Raw genomic sequence first — 25396 nt, forward strand, 5'->3', positions numbered from 1 at the left:
TTCCTTTATTGAATTGACACGAGTAATAAGGGGAAAATACTTCACCTTTCTGTTCAGAACCTGGAGCCTGAAAAGAATGGAACCAGTGTGTCACAGGCACTGGGCTGTGAAGAGGGAAGTACCTGTTTCAGGGGCAGCTGATGGCATTTGCTTCCTCTGAAGCATTGGCTGTTGCGTTATGTCTGCTAATGCAAACAGGATATTGCATTAGACAGATAGGTGGTCTGATGCGGTATAGCAAATCCCATGTAAAAGGCATCAGTTAGTGTCTGTGCAATACTTAGACACATAAGATAGTTTGTAAATAGTGATTTCTGTGATTCCACACTAAACAAAAAACCAAGCACAGCCATATTAGTGTATCCAAGGCCCAAAAGGCAGAGCGTAGTGTTTCTTATTACAGCTTGATAGTGTTATAAAGAGAAATATGTATGAATGAGAATTAAGGAAACACAGTATAGCATAGAAATTAAAAAGTAAAAACTTCAACTGGTTGAACCCAAAAATGTGAACCAGCCCTTAGTGAGAGGCCGCTTCAGTGAGGATTTGCCAGGAGTCGCACCTTTCTGTGTGCATTAATGCCATGAGCAGAGGGAGCAGCGTGGCAGCCTCCTCACAGCTCTTTTTGGTCAGAGGTATGTCAGTTTCCGAACTTTTCCTCCAGGTCCAGGAGAGCTGCACCAATGGGTCAAACCAAAGCAAAAGGCAAATGTGGAAGGGGCGGAGTGAAAATACTGGCCCACGCCTGGGATTTCACAAAAAGAGCAGCTGTGTGAATCGGCAGGTTTATGTGGAGCTCTAGCTCCCACTCTCTTCCTTCCTGCCTTCAGGCATGTTTTCTGGATGACCATGTAGTTTTTTTCCCCGCTTTTTGGTTTTGATGTGCTTACAATGGGAGTATTTATAGGGAATGTTTTTTGTCGTATGCCATATTCATCTCCTGCATCCGATCAAGTGATGTTAAGCCATTTCTATAGCCTATTATGGGCTTCTACTGTGAACGATCACTGTGCTGTTGCAGAAAAATAGGAAAAGTAAGTTTCCTCCACCTTTCCAGCAGAGTTCCATATGCTTCCCCCCCACCCCCAGAAGAGAGAGAACAGTTCACTCTCCAGAGCAAAATATGAATAATGTAGCAGAAGGTAAGTGTTAATTCAAGGAAGAGAAAGGAAAGCAAAGAAGGAGCTCCTTCCTGATTCCCTGCGTGCGCTGTGGGATACAGAAGTGGTGTGTTGGGAGAGGCTGTAAATAGCAGATTAAGAGAGAGGAGGTGGCAAGGTGGGGAGCTTCCCCCTACACCTGTGTGCACCAAACCCCTCCCTGTCAGCACGCTCTCCTCCAGCAGCAGCAGCTCAGCTGTGGACCTTCCAGCCAACAACCATCTCTGCTGGTGCACAGAGCGGGACAGAGCCCGGTGTGGCCAGCGGGGTCCAGCTGGAAAGGGAGCCGAAGGGACAGGTGAGCTGGGGACACGGGGCAGGGAGCAGGCTGGCAGGTGGGCGACTGCCGGGACAGCAGCTGCCGAGGGGGCTCAGCATTCGCAGCAACGTGCCAAGGGCCGGGCCGCTCCCTGCCCAGCGCCCGGTACCCGGCACAGGCACAGCAAGGCAGCGGGGGTCCCGCCGCGGGATGAGCCCTCGGCCCGGGGAACAGGGCTGACAGCGCAAGGAGACCACCTGAACGTTGCGGCAGCGCTGCTGCTGCTGCGGCGCCGCTCCCGCTCCGGGAGGAGAGCGGCAGGACAGCGGCAGGAGGCCGGAGCGGGCCCCCGCTGGGGTCACCGCGGCTGCTGCCAGGTGCCGGGCCGAGCGCGGGCGCCACGTGTCGGTGCGGCGGCAAGCCGCGGGGCGGGGGCCTACAGCGTTCCCGCCGGCCTCCGGCGGCGGCAGACGCTGGCTGCGGTGGAGGTGCCGGGGCTCCGCTGCGGCTCGGCGGGCGGGGGCCGGCTCGGCCCCGCTCGCCTTCCCACCCGCAGCGGGCGGGAGCCCCGCAGCGCCCCCCACCGGCCCCGCCGCGCCACCGGCGGCCGCCGCGCGGCCCCTTTAAGGCCCGCCCCGCCCAGAGTGCCCCGGCCGGCGGCGCGCGGGGCGGGGCGGGGCCTGGCGGGCGGCGGCCGCGGCCGGGGCGTTGGGCGGGCGAGACGCCGGGGCGGCCGGGGCGTGCGGCCGCCGACCTTCAGCCCCCACCGCTGCGGCCCCGCCGCCCCTTCCGCTGCACCGCGCCGCCCCGCCCCGCCGGGTGCCGGCCTGCCCCAGCCGCCCAGCCGCCCGGTGAGCCGCCGCGGGGGAGGGTGCGCAGCCCGCTCCGGGGGCCGCGCTGCTGAGGGGCCGCCGGGGCCCGGGGCGGCGGGCGGGGCGGGGGCAGCGGCCTGGCTCCACCGGGGCGCGGGGCCGGGAGCCGGGCCTGTCGCCGGCCTGCGGGGGACGTGCCGCTTGCTTGTCCGGCAGCGTGCGTGCCGGCGGCGGGGGCCGGCGGCGGCCGAGGGGAAGGTCTCGGCGGCGGTGCCCCGGGCGTGGGGGGGAGCGGCCCCCGCGGGGAGAGGGGGGCAGACCGGGCCGGGGGACGGCGCCCGCTGTCCTGGGGGCTGCGGCGGGAGCCCAGTCCCCGCCCGGGCGGTGGGCGCCGGGCCGGCCGGCTCTTGCATAACGCCACCTGCGGTACCTGCGTGTCCCTCGGGCCGTGGCGGCGGCGGCAGCGGAGTCGGGCGTTTTCCGAGCTCCGCGATCTTCAAAGCGCGTATTTGCCCTTGCGGGGCCTCCTGGCGCGGCGTGAGCCTCGGGGATTTAAAAGCCCGGGGAGCAACAGCGAGAAGCCCGCGTCGCTCCCTCCTGCGCCTCCTGCAGCGGAGCTGACGGGTGCGTGGAGGGGCGCAGGGGCAGAGCGGTGTACGGGGTGAAGGCGCTCGCCGAGGCGCTGCTGCACATGGTTTAATGCGAGAAACTCTGTGTTCGTTAGGGCTCTCTTCTTGCTTTCTCACTCGTGGTGCCCTAACAGTGCCTAGAGGCCAGAGCTCCCCCGGCAGCTGCCTGCACAGGGGCAGCGCTCAGGCCCGGCCCGTACGTGTGTAACGAGGCCGCTGCCAGTCAGTCCCCTGGCGAACCTGGAACTCAGAAACTGCCACGCTGGGCTTCTGGGGACTGGAAAGCAGTAACTCTTGTAAGTATCCCTAAAATTGAGTAAAAGATGAAAAAAATACCATAGCAGATAGTTTTTACTTCTGATATACTCCCTTAGTGCAGACAGTGATACGTATGTTTTTTCATCTTAGTAGTGTTCCTTTAAAACAGGTTAATGCAAGCACAGTAGTTTCCAAGCGGGCTCGCTCTTGAGGGGGTTGTGTTGTTGGGAACGGGCTTGATCTCAGCGTAGTTACAGTAACAGAAGATTTTTGCGGGGTGGAAGGAGGCGCAAGGAAGTAAACATATAAATTAAAAATATCCTGAAGTCGTCTTCGGAACGGTGGAGAGCTAAACTGAGCTGATGGGCAGAGAGGATTTTGCACTTGCCTGGTTGCGCTTCCTAGTGGCTTTCTGTGCGTGTTCCCATAAATGCTATTATGTAATGGTGCTTCTCTTGGCAGGAGTCTATTGTCACCGTAATTCCTGAGGTTTCTGGAGCAGTGCAGCTTGTTCAGGAGAGTGGTGGTCAGAACAATGGGAAGAAAAGCTCTTAAGAGGAGGTTGTAACCTCTTTAATTTTTTACGTGGTAGGATTAAGCTCAAAACATCCAGATCTCTTCCAGAGTATCTGTCTTCTGTTTCTTGTTCAGCTTGTCTTTCTTTTCTCCTAGGCTGCGCTATAGATATCAGCCACCAGCTTGCTACTTGCATTCTGCGTCAGAACCGGGAAGGCATTGCCGCTCTCCTTTAATAATAACAATTTTTATACTTTTTTTTGTGTGGGCTTTTTTCTCTTTTCCCTTCTGAACAGAAGTAGAAATGATATAGTTATTTTCAGAGCACTTATCTGTTGCTTAGAAAAAAATACTTGAGATAATAGGAAAAAGGGACTCTCCCCAGTCTGCATCTCTAGTTAGAACTTGTCTGTTTACATCAAAGGGAGGCAAAATGCCTAAGCAGAGAGAATTTGCATATTAAATGCCAGTGCTCTAAGGATCAGTGCTTTTGTGTTTGCAGCTATCGTTATTTCATCCGCTGCCTCCTCTTCAGGTGTCTGTCACAAATCTCTTTGTAAGTCAGCCTCCTTTTCTTCCTTTTGTGCCACAGAATTCTTTGGGGGTATATTTCTGTGTGGAGAGAGTAACTCTTTTCAGTGTTGTAGTATGGTGGCACTGGCAGTTTCACAGATCTCACTTCTGTCTCCTTGTAACTTACTTGGGTGCTGTTTCTGGTAATGATTCCATAACCAAAACTTGGAGAAGAAAATAACTTTTTTTTTTTTTTCCTTGTCTGGTGTTTCATTTGGCCTCTTAAATTGGCTTGTCCTGTTATATAAAGTGAGTGGTTTATGGACTACTAGAGAAGAGAGTACTGTCTGAAAGTAGGAAGGAATGTTTCTTTAGGGGGCCACTGGTTTGAAGGAAATGTACCTGAAAGACCTGTAACCTAATTAACCAGCTTTTAAAATCAGAGATAATTGTTATCACTTTTAGGTGTTGTACCTCATTGTAGAGCAGAGTAGCACATGACAAGGGAGCTGTAACCTCCTCCTAGACAAGCCATTGTGAAAACCCAGCTGCTTTCATGTTCTTACTTTAAAGAGCTTTTTTTAAATGCACATATGCTTCAGTGAACTCTGGGTCTGGGAAACTGCTGATCTGGAGGCTGAAATTTCCCAACCACAGTCTTACTGTAGCATAGACTTTGGTTCTGTCATGGAACTATCTGGACTTTAGTTCTCTCTGCTTGTCATGCAAATTGACCACCTACGATCTTTGAGGAGGGCCCAATGTCCTTGAGTTGTTCAGTGCACCATGTTTCTGCTGCAACAATTTCCAGACAGTTATCAGCAGAGTTTATATTTAGTGCAGCATGTGAAGGTGGACCGAAATGGCTGCTTGAGCTTATGAGCTGCCTTGGGGAGTCAGTGAGTGATGGTTGCTGGAGTCACTAAATGTGTCTCCTGCCTGTAGTGTAGTGATTTTGATGTGATTAGCTCTGTCCTGTGATCATGGATGTTTTCAGCTATTTTATTCCTGCCTGGAGAATTGTTTCAGCTCTCAGTAAGAGCAGTCTGCAGTGGTCTTAACCTCAGCTCCTTAGCTGTGCAACCTCTTGGCTGCAAACTTGGGTTTCTGCGGCTGTTCTGTTGCATCACTTCTGCTTTTTATCAGTGTACTTGCTCACACCACAGCCATCTACTGCTATACTGCCCAAATACGTGTCTTGTTCGGTCTGCTTTCATGAGAAAACAGATGTAAGCTGCTGGCCTCTGTCAGTCCAGGAAGGCTTGATGCTGCACCCAAGAGTCTGTAGGGCCACTGCTGTACTGCTGTCTTCTTTTTTTTTTTTTTTTTTTCTTGCTTCCCCTTTTGAAATTTGCATCTCTTCTTGCGAACCTGAGATCCTCCCAGAGGAGCCTATTGCCTGCTGATGCCTACGTGAAAGATCAGTATCTTGGAAGCCTTGGTCCAGCGTTTTCCCAGTCTATGTCCCTGTGGTGCACTCTGCCTGGTACAAGGACTCGCCACAGCTCCCCTGCCCTCTAAGCCACTTGTCCGCTGCTATAACCAGCTGATCCCAGCTGATCAGGCTTAGCTGGGGGAGAGAAGATCTTTCACTAGGCAGGGCTGGGCCCATTTGCCTGAAAGACTTGGGGAGGGGGAAGGAGAGGGATTGAATTCGGCTTTAGGAGTATGTAAATAGAAACATGAAGGCATTTCCTAGAACAGGAAAAGGGAAGACAACCCATGTGTAGCAAAGATGCTTGCTCATAATGTGGTATTGGTTACAGTAGATTTTTCTTGCCGGAAGTACGGTAGCCTGTAATTATGTTTATCTAGTTGTCATGACAAGTGTCATCATGTATGAAATGCCATCATATATATTTGATCTCTGTCAGGAACCTATTCTGGGTACGAATGGAATTATTTCAGATGTAACTATTTAACCCCCTGCACAGGAATTAGCAGTTAGGGACTGCTAGGTGACTTTGAAGCGCGCTCTGTCTTTGCAAGTCCGTCTCTGTAAGTGACTTTGCTGTTCTGTAGTACGAAGACAGTATTTTCCTTGTCTCTGCTGTCAGGCTCATTTGAGCAGCTGCAAAAATTGATTTTAAGTTTAACCAGTGGAAATGCTTCCTATAAATTTCAGGAAGCAAGCTTTTGTATGTAGCAAGAAATATTTTTACCTACTGTTTGTATGCTGTTTGTCTTATTACTGAGTAGTGGCAGCTAGTGCCCTCTCACAGGAAGCTTCATGTTCTCACGCAGCTTACTTTGTGATGCAGTCTGCAAACAGCGTCTTTTCAGACTAAGCCTAGTGCTGCTAATAAGACCGGTGGAAGCCTCGTCTGTTGCTTGCTTGCTTGCTTATTTATTTTAAACTGATGATATCTGTATTAATTCAAGAGTTTATTGAGGTAGCTCACACTGTCAAAGAGCTGCAGGATCAGAAATTAGAGGTATGAAACCCTACTTCTTTCCTTCTGCTTCAGTTGCCTCATCCCCCAGCTTCTGGCTTTCTCTGCCTGTGTGTTGAACAGGCTCCTGAAGTGGAGCGTTCGCTGAAAACCATCTCTACAGTGCAAAGGATTGATATGTCTCATGTCGCTCTGGTGAGTTCCCAAGGGGAACTGCTATCCTGGCAACCAGCCCACCCCGCAGTAAACTTGCTTCCTGCTGTAAGTGAGTGTTAAGTGGAATGGGTTAGTCTTCACCTCTGCAGCAGTAACCTTGTAGGCAAGGTAAAGTACAGCCTTTGGAGCTGGTAGAGCACGGTAAAGGGAAACTGGCTTCTGGAAGCACTTTTATTGTATTTATGCTATAAAGTAGAATGGCTTTCAATCTAGCAGTGTAAACTCACTTGCCATAGGAATGACTTCCTTGTAGATGGCTTGAACTTTGCTAGGCTGAAACCTGCCACCATTTTAACCTCATGCTCAGAAGTGAACCAACTTCAGTATGCTGTGTGTCTCTCTGTAGCTTCCTTAGCTTACACTTTAAAAGCTCCAGAACCATTTTGAAAACTTTAAAGCTGTTTACATTTTTCCTCAATTAATTTTCCTCCTGGTTTGTAATTAGATGTTGCTGTGGTTTGCTGCTGTTCCTGTTTTTTCCCTGCGTTGGCTTAATGGGGTTTGGTAGTAAAATGAATAGGAATTGAAAGAATGTCTTGATCAAAACTGAGTTTGCATCTTGTTTGGGTATGAAGATAGTTAAGAAGTTATGTTGGAGAGTTGGATCTCTTTCTGCAGGTCTCCTAAGGGAGCATAAGTTTTAAGAGGGAAATCCTGTTGATACATCAGTCTTTTTGTTTTGTTTTGTTTTTTTTTAAAAAAAAAAAAACACAAAACCCACACCAAAAATCAGCTCAACAGACAAACAAAAAACACCCCAACCCCAAATCTCCAGTTTCTGTAAGTGAGCTTGAGAGTGATGTTCTTGTGCTATATAAAAATAAAGATACCTCAGTGGCTAAATTTGCAACTTGCTTTTCAACAGCAGCTGTTAAAGGCAGCTTGCTTTGAAAGGAGCTACAGTTTGTATGTGTAATTTTAAATATATAGATTAGTGAAATGCTTGCATGTCTCTGACCTATTTAAGATGTTTGGGTTGCTGGTTTTCTTTTTTTTTCATGATAAATAATTTCTGGAAAGTCTTCAAGGAGTAGATATTGAAGCAGCCCACACTAGTACAATTATATTGTGGGATGTGCCAAAATCTCCTTTGGGTATCGGGGCCCATTTGTGCTGATTCCTTGCACAAGGCATTTTATTTGTTAGACCTAGTAAGGTGCCCTAATGTTGATTAAATCCCCTTCAAATAAGGGGTAGAGAGAAGGTAAAGATGCATAATAAGAATACGTTACTCTCTAATGAGCCAAAAGGCAAAAGAAAGCTGATGTGCAGCGAGGAGGTTATCGCTCTCTGCTGTGTGGGGATTCATTGTACTTGAAGGCTAAGACAGAAAGTGCCCCCAGAATAGCTTGTATAGGTTATCCTTCAGTGTTGGTGCAGAGCCTGGGGAGAATACCTTCTGCACCAGAACACCAGCCCGAAAGGCTGATTGACATCTCTGCTTCTCGAGAGAAGTGTCAAATTGCAGAGCATTGCTCAGAGGGTATGAAAGCTTCACTTCTCCATCTGCTGCCGCATATGCCACTGGTGACCCAGTGGCCATATGTGAGATCATCCTGAAAGCTTTAAACCCAGCTCCTTGCCCAGGGCCCCTCGCTCCTTTTGAAAGTCCAAGAAGGGCATGCCGCTTGCTTCAGGAAAGGGAGGCTCCAGTTTAGCCCTTAGGAAAATTGTGTAGTACGTCTTTATAAACTGAAGTGTGAGACTCATTGCAGGCTTTGCCCTGGCTTCGTGAGCGAGGGCTATGAAGCCTTACAAGCATACTAACAGAGATCCATTAAAAACCACTTCATGGTTATAGGGAGCAGGGTTGTATGATCAGGGGTTGTGTCTTTTGGTAAGCGTATGATTATTTAAGTTGAACAAGAGATATGGAGAGGACTTTGCTAGGTTTACTTTAATTTCATTAGCTGTGAGAACCTCCATCTCAAGTCTGTTTCTGGGCTGCTGTCTCACAGGGCTTGCACACTTCTGAGACTCAAAAAGCTGACATTTAAATGTGACAATGAAATGTTTAACAACAAAGGAGATCTTTAAGCAGGCTAGACAAAAATTCCTTTCAGCAGCAAAGCTTTTACTTTCGCTTTTGGATGACCAGTTTGCCCAGTTCTCAGTTGGTTGCTGTGCTTTCCGAAGTGGAGATTACTTTTATTAATAACCATCTTTTCTTTTTAAGTCTTGCGATTTTTAGTATTAATACTGAATAAAAAGGGGGTGTGTGGGGATAAGAGGCATTGAAATGTACCTGTGGGGTTTTTTGGTGTCATAAAAGTAAATTTCCTTTCTCCTATGCTTTTTTGGGAAGTATGTGCTATTTGTGATCACTAGAGGGTTGTTTTGGTTTTTTTTTTTTGGTGGAAGTGTATGTGCGTGTCTGATCTGTGTAACTTCAGGTAACTTCCCAGAAGGTTCTGTCCTGTTTGGAAAAAAACCAACCAAACAAAAACCCAAAACCCCAAAGCTTAAGCGCTACTGAAAAACTTTTTCAGTAGTACTCTGCTATGCTTGAAACTGCCATCGTTCTCTTCTTACACTTGAGATTTTTAAATTGAATTTGCAAGGTTAGTTTTGAATAATCTTTGTTTTCGAGTAACTTGTGCAGTATATCTCAAACCCGGATCTGAATTTTGGGAGTAGTGTCTGTACCTGAAGCATAGCTGTCTGCTTGTGTCCTGAAAATGTAATAGAGCTCCTTCTACCCCTCAGCCTTCTGTGCCAGAGTGCCGTTCTTATCCCCTCTGTACACACAGCTAATAGTCTATTTTTTTTGTGCGTTCCTAGGTGCGTGAATCAACTTATTGTCACTGAATCATCGCTTTCATCATACTAACTTGACAACCATTGTATGCCAGCTTGTGTCAACACCAGGTAAGATGAAAGCTAATGCTGTTACTTTGTTTTTCCTGACTCCTTGCTGTTTAAACCTGTATTTTGTCCAGATGCCATGACTTTTCTGTAGACTAAAGTCAGAGTGTGCTCTCCTCTTGCAGTGAGACAGCCACTTAACTGTTAGCATTACTTTCTTTTTCGAAAGCTGGTGTTATAAAACATTCTTAGGGTCTGATTCCTTTGTAGCCATGCCTCAGCATTCTCCCTGACACCTGTTAGTGTGATTTTTGTGGAGTTCAGGTACCACAAACTGTTTCCCTGCACTCTTCACACCCTTGCCACTCCCTGGTTTTGCTGTACCACCTGTGCTATCTGACCTTTTCTCTTGAACAGAAAATGTTTTGTGTTTTGGTCTTTTTTTTTTTTTTTTTTTTTTTTTTTTTTTTCCCCATACCTGCTCCCAAATGTTACCTTTGGAAACCTATCACAGAATGATCTTACTTGTGTATTTTATGTTTTAGTGGTAAGAAAGTACCTGGATATGTCTTTCAAAGAACTAAACATAAAGCTGTTTTTTGGACCTCGCCCTTTTATCTCCCTTAGAGAAGGGATGGGCAGGGGGGAATCCCTCTAATGCTTTCAACAAGGTTATTATCCAGTGCTCTAGGGGAGTCCTAGTGCTGACGAACTAATGTGAGCCTTTGTTCTGATGCTAGTCAGAATAGGGATAATTCCTCTGATTACGCCTTCTTCCCCTCAGATGTTTCTAGTAGTGATAAGCCATTAAGCTCTTTTGCTACCACTGTTCTTGCTGTGCAGGCCTGTTGTTGTTTCCTGCAACTGCTACCTTGAATGCAAAGACTTGAGTTTTGAGGCGATCTTATTAGGAGTGCTCATTTAAGCCTTTTGAGATATTTTTTGGGGGCTGGTCCTTAGTGGTACTTGCACAGTTTAATTAAGTAGATATCTTGATGCATATGTGTGATTTTTTTTTTGTATCATTAAATAAAAAAATAACTACTTGTTGATGCAAGTCACATTAGACTTGAACATAGGGGCATCTTTTGTTACATGTTGGGACATGTAAGTATGCAAAGTTGGCATGTAGCTGTAGTTGGCAAAGAATGTGAGTCTTGCATGTACCTGATACTTGAAAGGTATTTTTCCTTCTGTCTCCTCTTTCCTCCTTCCTTGGCCAGAGCAAACAAATACTGTTTCTCAGATGCTTTTAAATACTCTTAAAGAGACTATTTTTTGGTCAGCAGTCCGAAGAGCTCTTGTGAAATGATCGCACCAGACAAAGCTGCTAAAAAAACCAACCAAACCAAACCAAAAAACAACAACAACAAAAAACCAGAAAAAAAGTCTTGCAGATCAAGAAGGGAAGGGGAGAGAAGTATGCCAAGGTAGGCTCTTTAGCTTTTCCTTGGCATTATGAAGGTGGTGAGAAGCTCATCCTTGTGCTTCTAAATGCAGGTCTCAAAGTATAGCTGTTTGGTTTATGGTAATGTGTTCACTGAGGATAGATGGTGGCAATCCTTGATGGATAATCTGTCCTGAGTCTGGCTGAGCTGCCCTTGTGATGAATTTGTAAGGGAGTTTGTGGTCTGTTGATACAAGATGTTATCTCTGCAGCGTGGTTTGGGACCCTTTTTGGTATCAGTACAGAACAGAGACATAGGAAGGCTTTAGACAAGTTAAATATCTTTCCTAGAAGACAGAGATTGACTGAGTGTCTATGCAGCTAGTATGTGCATATCAGTGCAATGCTTTCATAGTGTTTCATTTTCATTGAGAGTGTTTTTCCCTAATGCAGAATTCAAAAAGTGATGGTAGAAAAACTTGGTCTCTTTGCAAACTGTGCAATTTTTGGCTATATAGACATAACGTCTACATAAGCTGAGCTCAAAAAAGTGTGCAAAAAGGTACTGGGGTGGAGGGAGAAAGGCTCTATCAGAAGATACCCATCTGAGAAGACTGATACAAAGTGTGTTTTGCTAGTGATTATGCACGGATGTGGAGTGTGTGTTACGAAAGTAATCCAGCATGGCTCCTTGATGCAAACCTGTGTGGGAGCATTAGCTGTGGGAAAGGGTTTTTCAGCACTTCCAAACAGCAGTTGTTTTTTAAGGCTGTTACTGTTGAGAGTATCCTGGAGAGATCAGTAACAGATGCAGCGTGACACATTTTACATGGGTAAAATGATGGGCTAGGCATAACTGCCTTTGCTTAGCACTATTAACCTAACAGTTGTTAAATCTCATACAATGCTCATTTTCAGGGTGGTGACTGCTTTTATGACTGGAAAATAAAAACTGGAAGGCATATGTGGTGTTGCTTTTATCTTTTTTTTTTCACTCTTGATTGACGTATGCAGGGCATTTCCTGCGAATGTGTGCCCTGTACTTAGTTGTTCATATTCTGTCACTTTAACATCCTGCTTATCTTTATGATTTGAAACAATTATCCCGAAACGAAGTGTGTGTGTGTGAGAGAAAGACTGCAGACAAGTTACAGTACAGAACACAGGATTCCTCTTCCCCATTATTTTTATCCTGTGAAGTGAGAACAGAGGGAAGATGGCAGAAGCATTTCTGAACAGCTGTGCAAAGCTTTCCATATAGCCTTGAATGCTCTCTAACCTGTGCTGATCTTTTCCCCTGTTGTCGTCTTGAACCATTGTAACCTGGAAAGCCTAAACCCAAGTGCTGTAAGAGTGGTGTCTGTCTGCTCTGGGGTTGGCCAGTGTTCACCTTGTCGTGGTTTAACCCTGGCCTGTGACTAAGCCCCACGCCACCGCTTACTCAGTCCCCCTCAGTGGGATCGGGGAGAGGATGGGAAGAGTAAAAGTGGGAAAACTCGTGGGTTGAGATAAAGACAGTTCAAAAGGTAAAGCAAAAGCTGTGCACGCAAGCAAAGCAAAACAAGGCATTCATCCACCACTTTCCATTGGCAGGCAGGTGTTCAGCCACCTCCAGGAAAGTCAGGCCCCAGTATGCATAATAGTTACTTTGGAAGACAAACGCCATAATGCCGAGTGTGTGTCCCCCCCACTCCTCCTTCCCCCAGCATATACTCAGCATGATGTTTTATGGTATGGAATATCCCTTTGGCAGTTCAGGTCAGCTGTCCTGGCTGTGTCCCCTCCCAGTTTCTTGTGCCCCTCCGGCCCTCTTGCTGGCAGGGCCCAAGAAACTGAAGGGCCCTTGATTTAGTATAACCATTACGTAGCAACAACCAAACCCGTCAGTGTGCTATCAGCCTTGTTCTTACACCAAATCCAAACCACATCACTGCGCCAGCTATGAAGAAGAAAATTAACCCTGTCCCAGCTGAAACCAGGACAGACCTGTATCCCTTAATATACACTGGGGCTTCTACTTTGTGTATATTTTGAAATTATTTTTTTTTTCGTCCAGGTTAGTTTTTCCTTGTCAATGGATGTGCTGTAGTGTGAAACTCCAGGGTCATGTGGCATTGTTGATATTAAAAAGGAAACAGTACAGACTATTCAAAATTGGTATGTTTTTCTCTCCAAATATTTTCTTTCTGTTCCACTGATAGGAAGCCAAAGGGGACTTCCTCTGCCTGTTTCTTTATGTATGAACTGAAGGTTTAGATTGTAGGTGACTGGGTTTGGCTTTTAGTGGGGGTTTTTGGTGTTTATTTTAAGGTAACTTGAAGACCAGCTTAACCCTTAGGACTCTCTGATTTGATCTGTTGTAGAGAGTAAGGAAGACAGGTTTTCAGTGGCCACCATACCCTGAAGACAGTATATTTTTCCATTTAAGCTATGGCAATTTCTTCTTCTTGCTTCGTCCCAACATTTTGTGGAGCAGACACTTGATTTTAATTTTTCATCTATATTTATCCCTTAATTGTAAAGTTAGAGTTTTTAATCAGTATAGCTTAGTCATCAACTAACACATAGCAAAAAAGGTCTTTGACTTTTGATGTGATAACTTGCTGTGTGTGAGATTTGGGAAGAAGATTCCCCTCCATAGCGTTGTGCTTCCTGGCTGATTCCCCTCTGGCTCTATTACCTTAACAGCTAGTTGTGTTTATGGGTAGAGCTTAGCATTTTGGGGAGTGCTTGGGTCAAACTAGCTGGTAATAAGGTATCTCACCTAACCTTGGAGTGGCAGGTTGGAACCCAGCACTACCTGCAGGTGCTGTTTCCCCTCTGACTATAGTAGAGGATCAGGCTGTGACCATATGCTGCTTAAGCAGGAGTTGCAGTAAGGCAGGCTGGGTTCCTGTGGGATGTATAGATTGAGGTACTTCTTTTCAAGGATGGGTCCTTCAGGTGAAAATGAAAGCATGTCTGGGGGAGTGGGTGTTAACAGTGTCTTTACTGTGGCTGTTCAAAGAAACTTGCAGCATGACTGGCTTATCTCACTTGCTGAAATCCTCTTTTCTCTTTGCCTTTCCAGCAGGAAGGGCTCTGCAGTTCATGACAGTGAGCAGTCTTCTCTAGTTCAGCAAATCTGTTGTAAGAGTCCCCAAAAAAGACAGGTATTTGTAATGAGCATCAGAGCTATGGATATGTAACTTTTGGGGCAGGGACTTGCCTTTGTGTTGGTAGAGTGGCAATTCTATGGTAGCGAGAGCCTGGCATGAACTCATCAATATGAAATACTCATCTGAGAAACAACTCGCTACAGCAAATCTCCTGTTTGAGAGATGAGTCTCCTGAAGATAGGCCTGATACAGAATAGGTTGGAATTTGCCAGTGCTGCTGGTTTTTGTTTTAAATGATTTACAGGAAACACCCAGATTCTTCAGAATGACTTGGATGTTTGTTTTGTTGTATTTTTTTTAAAGTAAAAACAGGTTGCCCTGCATAAAGTCTGAGGTAGCACAGGGAGGTGGGAAAGATGATGTATATTGTACTTGCAAGACTTTGAAAGGTCCTGAACACTGGAGTTGGAAGGAATTGAAGCATTTGAACCACTGGATGTTAACAGTTGGCACTAATACGCTTCTGACCTCTGGCAACATGGCTGAGAAAATAGTCCTTGGTTGCCCCTTTTAAGTCAATCTCTGTTGCTTTGGTTGATCTGTGTACCTTTTGCCTGGTCTTTTCACTGTCTCCCAGCGTTATACTAGTGCATTTGTTGGTGCTGACTAAAAAGGAGGAGAGTCAGAAATAGTGCTTCTTACAGGATGATGTGTGGGCTGCACGTGTCCGAGCATTGTTCCAGACAAGCCTTGCTGAATTTGAGATATGTGATAATTTTTTTTTTTCATCTGAGGTACTTGGTGGCAAGCGACCATATTTGCTGAAGCAAGCTAATATTTTATGCTCCTCCTGCATTGTGCATTTAATTGCTGCATAACTGATTTCTGCTGTCTCAAGTGTACATTGATTTTTCTTTTTTTATGCCAACTGTTTAACAGTCTCCCAGTACCTAGGGGAGTTTTGCACCCTGTTTCTACCTGAAGTATTACTCAAAGCTGTTGAGAGAGATTATTCAGTTTAGACAATATAGTGCTGTGTCATAAAAAGGGCATGTGCGTATCCTAAATTCTGTGAAGATATAGCTGGGCACTGTCTAGCTGCTCTGAGAAGTTGAAGGCAATGCTTTCTTGCCTTTCAGCACCTCATGCTGGGTGCTCAGTTCGATTAATCCCCACAAGTGGTGAATTTTATGGGATGGATAGAGTAAAGAGTACATAGAATTACTGATTTTACATCTAACATTGATCTTTATGGCTTGGAATACAAAAAAACCCCCTATCTAGTTTGTTGTTTTGGTTTTTTTTCTCTAGGACTCATGATTATCGTAGCCTTTCTTGTCTTTGTGTTCTTTTCTGTCTCCTTTTTGGCTATAGAGCCAAAAATGTTGTGATGATGGTAGAATTTGCTGTAAGTATACCAGGCAGCCTGTTTTTCAAGTTGAAGCAATTTTTTAGAGGTGGGTGAGGTTAAGGAGGAGCCACTAAGATATTTTCAGCAGGCTTTTTGAAGTTGGCTTAACTCATTAAGTTATACTGGGATGAGCCCATTAGTTCAGTAGCTATTTCAGACTTGCACTGTGAAGGTGATTGCTGTTACACTCTACCTGATATTTGAAAGACTATTGTGGAGATCTTCTACCCTTTTTGGGGAAGGGAAGGAAAGTAAGAACATTGCAAACAGTATGTGGAATCCCTTGGCGAGTGTGACACTGTGCATGCTACTCAGGAGCTGGATGCTGAGAAAGGTATTTAACTTACGTTGCCTGTGAGAACAGAGACTGATAAGTCTGGAGGCTGAGGCTCTACTAGTCTCTCAGGAAAAAAAACAGGGGAGGTTAAGAAAGATGATTAGCGTAGGCAGCATTAATGCAAGCTTTGTATAGTGCCATGAATGTTATGTAGTTGTTGCCTGGGCTTCTCTACATGCTTCCTGCCTATCAAAGCCTCTAGCATCAGCAGGAAATGGAACAATAAGCTAGATGAGCTTGTTTTGACCACATGTGAATTTTTGCACACCGGTGTGTGTGCAGTTTTTAAGGGTAGATCAGTTTCCTTGCTGTGTGTCTGTCTGTAATGGAGATGTAATCTACAGTGTGCTAGGCGGTGTTCATAGATGGGGACACAGATTACAGCTAAAGGCCAGTTACATGGGATGGAGGAAGGTGGGGGGGGGAAAGCCACATACAAATGTTCAATAAAACTGAACTGGCCTGTTTCTTTTATGTGAAACTATTCTTAGGAAGATGATAATCTGAATAAATTTGGGAAGGCAAACCTTGCAACAATCTGCCAGTGTCTTGGTGTCTAGGAGCTAGTTCTTGGAAGAGACAATGTCATTTAGTTTCCTGGTGAGAAAGAATAGTTTTGGTTGTGGAAAGTCAGAGTAGAGGTTGGACCCCTAGAGCTACTGTAGACCCAGCCTCCTGCTCAGAGCAGGCACGCAGGTTATGTAGGTCTGGCTGAAAGGGGTGGGTCTGGATGGGTTACACAATGGTTTGGGCTGTATGTAGTAGGTGAGTGTCCCTCAAGAGAAATGCTGAGCTTGGGTCCCAACTAGCCAGAGAACAACAGGAGGCTCAGAAGAGGATTGGGAAGGCCTCTCTGTTCAGATCCACATGTTTGGGTGATACTCAGCTGGCTCTTGGGGTCTGGGCTTTGAGGACCTTTGTTATTACTGTCTGGAGAATCTAGATCCAGGATGAAGTGGTAAGAGGTTGTAGGTGTCCTCTCAAGAGTTGTGTTTGTTTAACATGGGAAGAAGGAAGATTTCTTGCCTTGAGGTATTGTCTTGTATCAAGTAGCAACATCTTTGCCTGTCCAGATGTGACAATCTTTCTCTCTCCCTTCCCACCCTCCTTCACCCTCTGATGACAGCATGTATTCCAGGACATATGTCTTAGAATAAATAAAACATTTCCATCCATATAAACATGATGTTTTCAAACACCACTGCAGTCTCTCATGCTGTTGATGGTACCCCCTGGGTGTATGGGAGTTGTTGTTTGGCCATAGGTTTTTGCCTTTATGCTGTATTTGGGCCAAAGAAGTTTTAAGTAAATTCTGTCCAGTTCACTTTGGTATTAAAAGCTCTTAAACGCCATTCTTCTTTCTTGGTATTTCTGTGGAGAAGATGTTGTTGGGGTAGACTTGCTCTTGGGTAACTTGCCCGTGTTTTAGAGGTAACCCTCTGTAATTCAGGAGGAGCTTCTCTGATGTGTTCTGGAACAAGAAAAGCTAAATTAAAGTACAGAAGCGAAAAATCAAGTAAAAATGATATGTGGATTTACTTCCATAGTTAATGACTATTTCCAGTGTAGTAGGGTGTAACGCGTGGCTGCTGCATGCCTTGTACTGTGGCGTACATGTCTTCATTATGCTGTGGTTTTCCCAGTGTGTGGCTGTAAGGTTGCCAAGCTTGCAGCTGCTCGTGTGGGGTTGTGCCAGCCACATCTGGCACACGGGGAGGTGGTGACCTTGTACGTGTGGGGATCGTGGGCGGCCACAGGGAGGACGAGTTTCTGTACTGCACAGGGCAGTGTGGCAGGTGCTGGCGTCACTGTAGCCAGACACAGAAGTCTTTATTCATGTAGACATTCAGTCTCAGGTAAGTGCCGCGCTTTGGGAATACAGGGCTGCTGCTTGGCCTGGAAAGAAAAACAAAGTCTTAATGTGGGAATGCTGTTCTTGGGTGGAAAATCTTAAGATAGAAAGAAGCAGAGAGGGGTCTCTGCTGCTGAGCCAGCGGTAGCCTCTGCAGTGTCTTGTTCCTGTTGGTGTTGCAGCCTGCAGAGGTGCACATTTTGCTGCAGTGGGCATTAAATAAACCGCTCAGTTTATCTAGAATGCAATGTGCAGTGATAGCTATACCACAGAGGAAGATTTGTATGAATTTCTGTTGAGCAAAACCCCAGAATACTTTGTCCTGTGTTTTTGGCTTGAGAGATCAAATGCCTAAGTTTGAGGTTGATACTTGTCTTTGTTCTGGGGGAAGGTAAATTTGAGGATCTCTTGGAATAGTAGCACTGGGCTAGACCTTACCTCCTTTTGCATCAAACAGAAGCACTTCATTGGGCAGGAGAGCTGAAATACTTGGTATTCAGAAAACACAAAAAAAACCCCTGTTGCTCTGGAATTTCTGAATGACTAATGAGCAGTGAATACCTAAAGGGACTTGGTCAACTGGGAAATCCTATCTTGTCTGAAAAAATTCTCTGCATCTGTTTGTGTAAGATTATGAAAAAGTTTAGAGGGTGAAAGGTTACTTTCTCCTTTCAGATCATAGTGTGCTCATTGACATAGGTATGGTAATTTTGATATCCCACAGAATAAATCTGGTCCTTCCAGGTTTGAAGGCTTGGCTATGCTTCTGTTTTTATTCTCTGTGCTGTATGAGGTGATGTGCAAGGGAGCATCATGAGTCTAAACTTCAGACCATGGCAGAGCAGCTTGGGGGCATCTCTAATAACTGAATCCCCTTTTAATTTGGGGGGGGGGGGGGGGAATCCTTTAATTGCTGGGTAGACGACAAATATTAGAATTAAAGTGAGTGTTTTGAGGCAAAGCTTAACTGCTTATTAGCTGGAAGTAATCATGTCTCTCCTTGCCAGTGAAGTTGGCCACTGCTACTTCCTGCAGTCCTGTGTGCTTGTGTTGTGTGGGTAACCCCAACTGCTGGTCTGTTCTGACCTCTTCTCAGGCTTCCACTGCTTTATGCCCTAGAGTGAAAATGGGACACTGTGTCCAGCTCTGGATTCAGGTGATCCTAAAATGGATAGGCAGTCTCAAGTTCCACGTTGGAAAAAGCTTGGATTTTGTTTGTCTCCACGAAATCTTCCTTTTCTGAAAACAGTAACAAGGTTGCTGTGGTTTGATTGCTGTTAGCCGCAAGCAGAGTTAATGATAACAGACAAAAAGAAAGAGCCTAGAAATGTTTGTTATGGAAGTCCATATTTAATCTCTCCCAGAGGCCTTTGGCTTGCTTAAAATTGTGCTATAACCTTTCTGATTTCCCAGACTATTGATTGCTCCCTGTGTCTGAAAATTTATTTAATTTTGTGATGCTTTTGCTGGCAATAGGTCTTCCTTTTCACATGGAAGAAATGTAGACTATAGATCTTGCTAGAAATTGATTTGGGAGTAACTCCTGGTGGCATGGAGAATCTTAAATAATAATAATATAAGCTGTGTGCAGAAGCCCGAGTTGCAGAAGGCTTTAAAGTCAGAACCCTGCATCTAGCTTTCAGCTTCTGTGGGAGGTTGTTAGACTACATGAGTGCATTGTTTCTGCTGCTCTCTGGTGTGAAGTGTATCCTTTTGTAGTAAGATCATCAGTAAAAGACATCTATAAGGAGGGCAAAACATGGAAGAAAATGACACTTCTCCTACAAATTTAGCAAAAGCTGGCTTTTATAAGCATAAGGATGGAGTTTCTGGTCCTAAGATGAGACTGCTAGCCACCTCTCTTACTAAATACTTGGCCTGGCAATACCTAAAAATTCAGATAATTGCATCTCTCTTTCCCTCTGGCACTTCCTGGCTGTGAGGCTGTTAACTAGACAGTTGCTGTCTGTCGCTCTTCAGTGCTGCATTGCTTTTCCCTTTCCCTTTACTGCTTGTGAGGAGGCTGAAAAAGCCTTGCTGTCTCAGCAGTGGGCTTGAATTCCACATGAGAGCTATACACCAGGTACCTGGGAGGCTGCCTTTTTGTCTTCCTGTAAGCAAACGCTTGGCTCTGTTGGAGACACTTGTGGATTGCTCTGTGTGTAGGAGTGTTCCTCTCTGGGTTTCTTGCCTGAATTCCTTTCCACAGGCAGAGAGTGAATACAAAGTGAGATGTGTGGTTAGGGCAATAGTATGCCTGGACTCAGACTGGAGTTTTTAAAGGGATGGAGAGGGGAAGCTGAGACATGTTGTGACCTGGATGAATCTGGGAAGTAATGCTGGCACTACTTCATCTGGCCTGTCATTTTCTATTTTATTTACTCCTGGCACCTGATTGTCAGAGTAGGGTTTTATACTGTGTTCTCTTTGTGGCTTAGGCTGCTCAGCGCTGCTGCAAAATCCTTCTAATCCTTTTTGCTGTCAGTCTCTTGCAATGAAAACTCAACTGACAAAGTGAATACTTGAATTGCAGAGAGTAAGTGTGGTTTCAGGTTTGGGAAGAATGAAGAATCGGCAAATATGACAAGACCTTGTTGGGACTGAGGTACTCTTACAATAGGTGAATTAACTTGTGTGCTATGTCTTGAAAGCTGTTGAAGATTTTGCTGGTATCATGGGTCTTATCTCCTGATGCAAGACTTTCACAACTAAATGATACCCAGCAACAGGTGCTCAAATAGAAAAAGACCTTATTGATCTGTTGGTTTTCTTTAAGAGGTAATGAGGATGCATTAAAATTGCCCCTCTTGCCTTATAACTTCGCTGCATGGCAGACCTATGTGTGGGGTAGCACTGCTGAAGTAGAAGCTTTCTCAGCTAGTGTGCCCGTGTTCTGCAAGATACTAGAAAATGTTGCTGCCATGTGTCTGTGTCATGGTTTAACCCTGGCTGGCAACGAAGCACCGTGCAACTACTTGCCCATTCCTCTCACAATGGGATGGGGGAGAGGATTGGGAGAGTAAAAGTGGGAAAACTCGTGGGTTGAGATAAAGACAGTTCAAAAGGTAAAGCAAAAGCTGTGCACGCAAGCAAAGCAAAACAAGGCATTCATCCACCACTTTCCATTGGCAGGCAGGTGTTCAGCCACCTCCAGGAAAGTCAGGCCCCAGTATGCATAATAGTTACTTTGGAAGACAAACGCCATAATGCCGAGTGTGTGTCCCCCCCACTCCTCCTTCCCCCAGCATATACTCAGCATGATGTTTTATGGTATGGAATATCCCTTTGGCAGTTCAGGTCAGCTGTCCTGGCTGTGTCCCCTCCCAGTTTCGTGTGCCCCTCCGGCCCTCTTGCTGGCAGGGCCCAAGAAACTGAAGGGCCCTTGATTTAGTATAACCATTACGTAGCAACAACCAAACCCGTCAGTGTGCTATCAGCCTTGTTCTTACACCAAATCCAAACCACATCACTGCGCCAGCTATGAAGAAGAAAATTAACCCTGTCCCAGCTGAAACCAGGACAGTGTGGTGTCATGTTGAACAAGGATGTGTGCTTGGGTTCTCTGCTCTGAACCAGCTGTGTTGGTTGAAGTTTGGGGCAGGGCTTTCAGGAATTGAAGCTGTTATCACAGTAGCAGTTGAGATTTACAGCACTAACTATGCTTACAGTTGCCAGGTGTCTCAGAGCTCCAGAGTGTTACTGTAATCTGCTGGTGACAAAACTGGTCTTTCATTCTTGCAGCTCTGACTGGGTTGTGGATAACCAGGCTTGTGTTAGGGCTAAGCAAAACTTATGCAGGTTTGTTCTCATTCTCTTCATTCGGGCATCCTGTCATAAAAAGTGCTCTAAGCTTGACTGTCTGGGCCAGAATACTGGCAGCACCAGTTCTTCAGAAAGCCAAGCCTAAGCTGGGGCTGATGGGCCTGGGACAAGGGAACAGGCATTTTTTCCCTCTTATCTTGGAAGGAGTGACCTGTTACTTTTGCTTTTAAATATGAATTAACTCATTCTCCATACCTCAGATAATGACCATATGGTATTCCTGGTAAGAGTGGCAGGTGTTCCTCTCTTGCTGTGTTTTGCTTTGTTATAAAAATTCTCTGTTTTCTTTCTAGCCTGTCTGCAGTGGGCTGTAATGGTGTTCAGCTCCAGTGTTCCAGGTTATTGCCCTGAATTTCTAAACTACAAATAAAGTGGGGGCTGCATGAAATGTTACTTGCGTTGTGGATCTGATGCATGTGTGTATATAGGTGGTAACCAAACCCTGCGTTCTGGGTCAGTATGCTCAGCCAAATAGTTTCTCCTTCTGTTTCGGTGTTACTTATGGCCTCAGCACTTTGTTCTTCAACATAAAATGAAATGTTCCACCGCGCCTTCTTTGTGGTAGTTTGGCTTTACTGGGGAATGCAACTTCTGTACAAATCCGCATTGCTTTATATTTCAGGGCAGCGTTGTTTTAGTGAGAGAATGGGGATATTTTTGCATGTAAGTGGTTGTTTTCCATATTCTCCCTGCCAGTATAGTCATTTGTCCTCTTGTGTACTCATGAGCTGCTGTTCCAGTTCAGTAATGGAGAGTAGGCGTACATTGGTGGACTGCAACAGACAAAAGTCCATGAGTGCCAGATAGCCCAGGGTATCCCACAGTCTGGATGCAGGAATTGGAGGATTGCACCCACAAACAGTTGTTCTTTGTTGTGTCTTTGTTTGCATGGTTTATGAAGCACTTGATACAACACTAGGAGAAACCAGTCATTGCTAGTGAGACTGACTCAGCTCTTCATAAATCGTAAATCTCATTTCATGTATTTTTAGGAATCCTCAGGCGAGAAGGGGCACATTGCTTTGTCACTGTAAGGCAGTGTCAGAGGCTGGCTGAGCCCGCACTGCCATGCTGACCTGTGTTCACTCTATCACACGTGCAGCTGGAACAGGCAGGGTTATGAACAGTTTTGCAGGCTTCTTCTCTGGGTATAGATGAAGATGACTCCTCCTTTCCCTCTAAGTCTAGCCTTGGTCAAAATTTCTTCCTTTCCCCTGCCTGCTAGTCTTCTGTGTAAAGATAAGCATATGTCAGTATTGATGTATTTACTAAGAAGGGTGTCAAGCAAGAATGTGGTGGTAGATATTTTTTCTTTTTAACATTTCCAGAATTGCAGGGAGGATTTGCAGTTAATATCAAAGAAGCTGCCATGATGTAACAAGAAAACCTTTTCCATAGTTTAGTGAGGTATGCGGTGATGGGATTGCTTAAGGTGAAAGAAATACTAGGTTTTGTCTTTGCTTTTTGAGAGAATGCAGATACCAACTTTCTGCATACATAAATGACTGTGGAACAGTCAAAATGTGGGTGTGGGCGTTTTGTTCTTGCTGGTTAATGTGATAACTGAGAAGAGGCACTGGCACAGGTCTTGTGACCACTGATATGTCTCTTGCTTTACTTTGGAAGGCTTATGGCAGTGTGTGGGTTGATTTCCCCTTTGGGGAAAGCATGAGCCTCTGAAGGTGAGATTCTGGCTTTGTGATGAAGGAAGCAGAGTTGGGGAGGTGATTTATCTCGGGGTGCAAGCAGCTTGCCTGAGACCATGCACTGAAGAAAACAGTGGTATAGAGCTGACCTCGTTCGTGCTTAGAAACCACTAGTCCTTTCTGGAAGACTTGTTTCTGCGTGCTCTTGGGCTGGTTGTTTTCTGTTTGGTTGTAAGTCACCTGTGATGGTGTTTGTACAGTGCTGCTTAGCATGTGAGGGCTTGTAGTTGCTACATATAATGAGACAAGGTGGTCTTGCAGGCAGCTTTACCTGCAAAATACTGTAACTTGCAGGTAGTTCCAAACTATGGTCAATGGGCCATGCTGTTTTAAGCATCTGCTTGTGTAGGAGACTGAAACCTAGAGGACCCTGAGGGAGGAAGGGTGTGTTTGAGGATGTTGAGATTAATGGTAGAGTTATTCAGTTATGATAGATTGTTCTAAAATTTTAATGCTGCTCTTAGTAGAAGACAAAACCACAGGAGTGAAACCCACTGATAACTGTGTTTGGGAACAGGCTTGGGTTCTCTGAGAATCCCTCTGGGGCCTGTTACAAGAATGCATGGAGGCAGTGATTTCGTCTTTGTCCCTAATCAACAGAGGAACAGCTGTACTAGGGGTGGTAAAACACAAGAAAGGCCAGATAAATGTAAGACATGAAGAAGAGACAGAGATCTCTTCTTAATGGTCTTGTTTGTATTACAAAAGTTACCACGGTATGAGGTGTTGCCAGAATGTACGACCTTTAAACAAACAAGGGAGGGGGGGAAGCTTGAACTCCAATGGACAAGATCAGCGTGCAAGATGACTGCAGATGTTATGTCGTGAACTTGGTTCTCTGTCCCACTGCTTTCAGTAGTTTAGTTCCCAGTGCCATTTGCAGCACCCCATTGTCTGTGCTGCAGGCATGCTTTGGCTTAGTATCAAGCTTTGAAAGATACACCCCCTCCTTCGCTGAGATCAAGAGCTGCTGCTGAATGTATGCTTGTGCATGGGTTCTGTTTCTTAAGGAGGTATGACTAAACTGGGGACAGTTAAAATAATCCAAAAAACACCCTCCACTCCCACCTTCCCCTCCCAAAACCCCCACCACAAAACCTGCATGCTGTCTGAAAGTACATCTGGCATGGGAGAGGAGCCAGTTTGTTCCTTTTTCCCTGGAGCAGGAGATTCCTGTGCTCCCAGCTGTGGTTGTTTAGGGAAGCCTAATGCAGCTATCTGTAGGGTGGTGAATAACCCCTTGCATGAAGGAATGTAGCCTCCATTACCAGTATGGAGCTCATCTCTGCACTGAGCTCCAAAAAGTGAGTACAGCTCAGCCCTTGTCGAGGGGCTGGTGTGCCTGCACAAGTCTCACTAGACTGCTAATGCTGCAGCCGCACAGGACCTTTGCAAAATGCACAAAGTAACTGCCCTCAAAACCTTACAAACTCATTCCTGTATGCCCAGGGGCGATTTTTTCCAGTCATGGGAAGTCCTGGAGACGTTGTTAATGAGTTCAGCTGAGGAAATAGCACAAGGAACTGTGGGAGAGGGAAGGCTCACTCTTTCGTGCGGCATGTGGAGTGTGTGCAGAGGGGGTAAGGAGGTGTGGCAGTAATCTTGAGAAGGAATGAAAGAAATGAAAGCAGAGGTGAGACTGTGTTAAGACTTGAAGACAGAGGGAAAGAGCTGCGAACTGGAGAGGGGAGCCATTGACAAGGGAAGTGTTAGTCTTCACTCCTTTCATAAATCTGCTTTTATAAATTAGTGAGTATCAAGCTCATGTCAGTGACTGTAGCTATGAAAATAAAAAGGGAGTTAAAATTTTTAATGTTAAGAATTTGAGGGAGGCCTGTTTCCAAGCAGTCTTGCTCTTTGATTCCTGCTTCTGAGCCAAATTATTGGCATGTTCTGGGATTGAAATAGCTCGTGTATCTGAGTGACCTTTTAATTTCCTTTTCAATCTTCTGAATCCACTGTAATGAACAAAGAAAGCATTAAGAACAGGCATGGTGCAGATTTTATTGCATGTTTGCAGTAGACTAAATAGCTCTGGATTTCTTTGGGTGTTACACAGCAAGAACCTGCTGTCAGAGTAAGATGACAAGGAACCAGTTGTGGCTCAGATTAGAGGTGGTTTCTCTCCGTGAGATGGTAGCTCAGGATATCGTTGTAGCATTGGTTGTTTTTGTTCTGTGTTTATACAGCACCTAGCACAGTGTGGTCTGATTCCTAGGCTC

General features: G+C 45.6%; 1 protein-coding gene across 8 annotated transcripts in view; it reads left to right on the forward strand.

Annotated features, from left to right (window-relative positions):
• The first annotated feature begins 2088 nt into the window (after nucleotides 1–2088).
• Nucleotides 2089–25396, forward strand: part of SUSD6 (sushi domain containing 6) — an 86322-nt gene continuing 63014 nt past the window's right edge. For 2 of the 8 annotated variants that reach the window (XM_056345696.1, XM_056345703.1), the window contains exons 1-2: nucleotides 2089–2270; nucleotides 9538–9624. The gene's annotated coding sequence lies outside the window, so the exon portion shown is untranslated. Of the gene's footprint in view, nucleotides 2271–2373; nucleotides 2856–2876; nucleotides 3157–3580; nucleotides 3680–9537; nucleotides 9625–17632; nucleotides 17651–25396 lie in introns of those variants that run through there. The other 6 variants (XM_056345701.1, XM_056345700.1, XM_056345695.1 and 3 more) reach the window with 6 other exon arrangements.

The sequence above is a fragment of the Falco biarmicus genome, chromosome 7 (genome assembly GCF_023638135.1).
Source record: "Falco biarmicus isolate bFalBia1 chromosome 7, bFalBia1.pri, whole genome shotgun sequence".
In the NCBI taxonomy this organism is placed as follows: domain Eukaryota; kingdom Metazoa; phylum Chordata; class Aves; order Falconiformes; family Falconidae; genus Falco; species Falco biarmicus.